Below are 4,709 nucleotides of genomic sequence, written 5' to 3'. Positions count from 1 at the left end.
TTTGTTAAATTTATGTTCATGTTGAGTATTTTATATGTGTGAAACAAGATTATTGCCTACAGACCGTTGTTATTTGAGACTTGTTATTTCCTGACCACTACAATAAAATTACTGTGATGACAATTGTTATGTTGAGACATCACTATTGTTGATATAAATATTCACTATTCATTGTTTATATTATGAATTCTGCATGTATTTACTACAGTTCTGTCGGCTGTCAAATATATTAAAAGAAGAGAAGTACTCTGCGAATTATTGATGAAAAAGAAAAAAAAGAAAAAAATGCCCGCCCGTCTTACTAAGCCCATCGTTATCAAGCCCATCGGGCGACTATAACAGGCGTTTCAGAGCATGCCGTGGAAACCAGGCCCAACAGGGCAGCATCGACGGGGTACATCGACGGGGTAGTAGACCAGAGGAGCTCAATGTGCCGACGGGAGCTGGGTATATAAACTGGTCGTCGTCGCCTTCGGCCGGCGAGGTGGGACTAAACTAGCATTAGTTTCCCTGGCGCGTCGTCTCAGCGGGGGTAAACCAACTTTTTGCTAACAAAATAACACGCAGTGTGCTGCCATAGTTTAATGTACAAAAACTTAACGACGACACGATTACATATATGTAAATCTAAACATTATTCTTGTTTTTGTAAACTATTTTTTTTGTTTTTCTAAACAAAATCACCGCGTTTTTTTAATAATGCGCTACCATAGTTTAGTGTACAGAAAATAAACGAGATCGTATTGCATATATGTAATCGTAACATTAGTGTCAAAAAAATAGTTAGTATTAAATATTTCTTCAACAAAATATCGTGTACACATACAAACGGTAAGTACGAATATAACTATTCGGAAACAAAAAATCATGTAAACAAAAAAAAGACTGATTATATAATATTTATGAAACAAAATATCATGTGGACATAAAAAACGTAATTAAGTGTATAATCTTTTCGGAACAAAATAGTGGCAAAATCAATAAATATGTCTATTACATAAAATTTATAAGCAAGTGCGCAAAGCGTTTGGAAAATATAGTCCTCCAGTACCACCCAATCACATGCAAAACTCCTCCGTGGCGCATCTATTTCTTCTTCTTTGGTATCCGAATAACTTTGTTTTTCACTTCATCAAGCTTGTTTCTTTCCGAAAAGATAAGTTGCGCTATCATTACCTCTCTCGAATCATCAATTGACCTCTGAAAAAAAAGTGGTGTTAGCACAGCGTTCATTGTACATCGTAGTATAAACATTACTTGCGTACATGTGAAAATAAGCCTGTCCATTTGTCACCATCCCAATATTGAAAGCATCGAAGGAGAAATATTCCACACGAATTCCTAGTGCATACAATTTACGAAGATTAAATATCTACTGTACATACAGGACCGACATTCTGTCAAAGTAAGAACTCACCCATCATGTTGTTTTGGCATGTCATACGTTTGAATAGGCCAATTGGAAACATCCGGATAATTCACAATTCCGGTTGCATTTGCTTCTTGGATATTTTCTGCTAGTTGTTTTCTCTAAAGATATAATTAACATGGTGGAAAGAATGTCATTCAGTGTACTAAAGAAAATGAATGTTACCAAATGCACATTTGAAAGTTAAACCTACCAGGTCCTCATTGAGTTCTCTAGTAACACTGTCAAGTTTTCCGGTCATCAACGAGTCAAGAACCTGAAACTCTCTCTTCCCGCTATGCATGACGACAGTAACCCAGTGAGTGTTTTCCTTGTTTAGAGGAATATAAGTCTGCATCACAAGGACCATAAAACACAATCAGCACATACTATCGTATGTATGTACCGTGTAACCAATCAAACTTACCTTTGATTTTTTGAAATACTCGTCCTCACATCTATTCACGGGCCCATTACTATGCGACTCTACTTCATAATCGTTACCGGCGGTCTTCTTTCCGGGTCTAATGTGAAGCAACCAATGTATCCTCCAAGTTGTCAACATGAAACGATCATCATTAACTTTGTCGACCAAATATGATGAGTATGCATTAATTACCTATAAATAATGTGTCAGATTTAACAATGGTATTTTCGAATCAATTGTAAAACAATATATGAAATTAACTTACGTCGCCACTTAGCCACTCATGGTTAATAATCTGACAAGCTCTCCGCACAGTGAGACCTTCTTCCATGCCATCATTGAAAATTTCTGTTTTGGCATGTTTTTGTGAATACTCATGCGCGCGCGTACTTGATGGACGCTTTCACCACATCATACTCATCACTAGATTTGTTAACACCACCATTTTGAAACAATTCTGTAACACACAACTCAAATATTTATAAACGCAAATATATAAATAATTATTACGCAAGAACAATTAGAAACACAAAAAACTTACTTCCTTTCGCAGAACGTTTTGCACGCTTGTTCGGTTTAGGGACCACATAAGGAGACTTGACATGTTGTGATCCTTTGCGCTTGCGCCTGCCAGTAACCTCCTCCACTTCCTCTTGTACTCCTTGAGAACCAAGCGATGCATGCGATGCGATCTCGTCCGTCCCTAAAGATGTGGCAGCTTTTTCATCTGATACTTCTGGTACTTGGATAGGATCATCCATATCACCCTTGAAACTATCCCAGTACTCAGGTGTGCAGTAAAAAGGTGTGTTTCCACGAGAAGTTACATCAACGCCGTCATCATCCTTTTGCAAATTCATTCTGGAAGGTGTGCGGAACCGGTCTGAATCATCTTTTTGATATACAAACTCTTTTTTCGGAAGTCCACCATCGTTTGAAGACTCATTAATGCCTCCGTACAGATTCTCTTCGTCTTCTTCCAGGTTACTGGGTTTGTAGAAGACGCCGGTTTTGTTCAGTTTCTCAATCATCCTCTGCAAGAAAACATTTCATCTTAGTTCTTCAATTCAGTGATGGACATTAAAGTGACGTGCTCAAGTGTTACCTGTGCGCATAACTCTGGCAAACGAAGCATTTCGTTCCGAAGCTCATTCATCTCACTCAAATCCGGTCCATAGTAGGCTTCTGGCTCGAAGCCTCCGAGGTACTGCCCTCTTTCCTCGTTCCAGTAACGTTAGATTTTTTGCTACTAGCTTTCTTGGTTTTTTGAGCTTCTTCTTCTGCAATTTTTTTCCAGCCTGTACTCCTCTGTAATGTTGTCATCGATCTACAAATGCAACAAGAGAATTATACATACAAACCATATGCACACTTAATTTTATTTCATAAATGTAAAAAAACATGATTACTCGGATTACCATCCCAACACCACGACCATATTCATAGTCGTATTTGTCTCTTCTCACAGCCATATCTTCCGTCCAGTTCCTCATCAGCGGGCTCAACAATGCCAACAGATCATATTTTGGACCGGTGATTGGTCGCACCTTCTCCCAGTATAGGTACTGCAAAACACATAAACTAATTAAATTACATGTTCTTCCGTGACATTTTATAACAAAAGTGTTGAAATTAATAAATACAACGTACTTGCAAAAGGGCGAGGTTCCCCTGGGGCCACTGCCTAACATGGCCGTCCTGCAGAAGCTTACCAATCTCCGACAAACAGAATCGCGAAGTGAATGCATTCCAGTTGAACTTCCTTATCAACTTAATATTTTTCACTAAGGCATAGTATTTCTTCGGAACGTATTCATGAGACACTGGTGCAATTATAGTTCCTAAGAGAACTAGAAATGTCATCCGAATAAAGTCATCGTCAGTGCTCTTATTCTTCACAATCTTTTCTATGAGATCATCAATCATGATCTTACCATTTTTCTTGCTAACAAAACTAACTGGTATTTTTTTGGTTGCTTTTTCTCCTTCAGTACTAAGAAACCCAAAAACATCCACTCCATTGTTTTTCCAACCAAATATGGAGTACACATCATCAGGCCTTAGTGAAATAAGGCCTTTACTTCCAGCAGTACTTCCAGAACTCTCTTCGACCATGAATTTCTTGCTACTTGGATTGTAACCTTGGAGTAAAAAGTGAAGCAAAAAATCATGCATCTGTATCGATGGTATTCTAAACATGCCCTGCATATCCGTTTCATAAAACCGGAATTTCTGACTTGGTGACAGTTTGTCAACTAGGCTAACCCACTTTTGAACAGAACATGGAATCACACCGTCGATATTCATACTGCATCAAATAGTTTTCTGTCACATACCATCATACTGCTATGAGCCTCGTCGTATAAAAAAACAGACACAAAAAAAACTTACACGACGACGACGGTGGGAGAGGCACCGACGGCGTATAGAGGGCGAAGGGTCAGGGTACGCAGGCCGGCGTGGGCGCACCGACGACGTTCGGACGGTGGGGCGACGGTGGGAGAAGCACCGGCAGCGTATAGAGGGCGACGGGTCAGGTCAGGGCAGGCCGGCGCGGGCACACCGGCGCCGTTTGGAGTGTGGGGCGACGGGCAGCGTACGTCGGCAGCACATGCAGATCGCGGCGGCGGCGAGACGGGCTGGACGTACAAGGAAAATTTGCATGCGCGTCGGCTAACGACGTCGTCCGAGCGCTGATTGCGGCGTCGTTGTTAGTGGGACGGCCCCATGCACGCATGCGCGTCGCTTAGCGAGACGACTGGCGTTTTTTTCATAGAGGGCCTCATTTTTTAACTAAATAAAATAGGCTCATTTTTTAAACTGTATCAAATTTTTTTACCTTAACCAATTTTTGTTAACTTAGCCAAACGTGCC

At 40.3% G+C, this 4,709-nt stretch overlaps 1 pseudogene; it reads right to left on the bottom strand.

Moving 5' to 3' along the window:
* Window positions 1-1,079: 1,079 nt before the first annotated feature.
* Window positions 1,080-4,182, bottom strand: LOC141021563 (uncharacterized; annotated as a pseudogene).
* Window positions 4,183-4,709: the final 527 nt, after the last annotated feature.

The sequence above is a fragment of the Aegilops tauschii genome, chromosome 4, assembly GCF_002575655.3.
Source record: "Aegilops tauschii subsp. strangulata cultivar AL8/78 chromosome 4, Aet v6.0, whole genome shotgun sequence".
Lineage (NCBI taxonomy): Eukaryota > Viridiplantae > Streptophyta > Magnoliopsida > Poales > Poaceae > Aegilops > Aegilops tauschii.
This window is presented reverse-complemented; position numbering and strand designations above follow the sequence as displayed.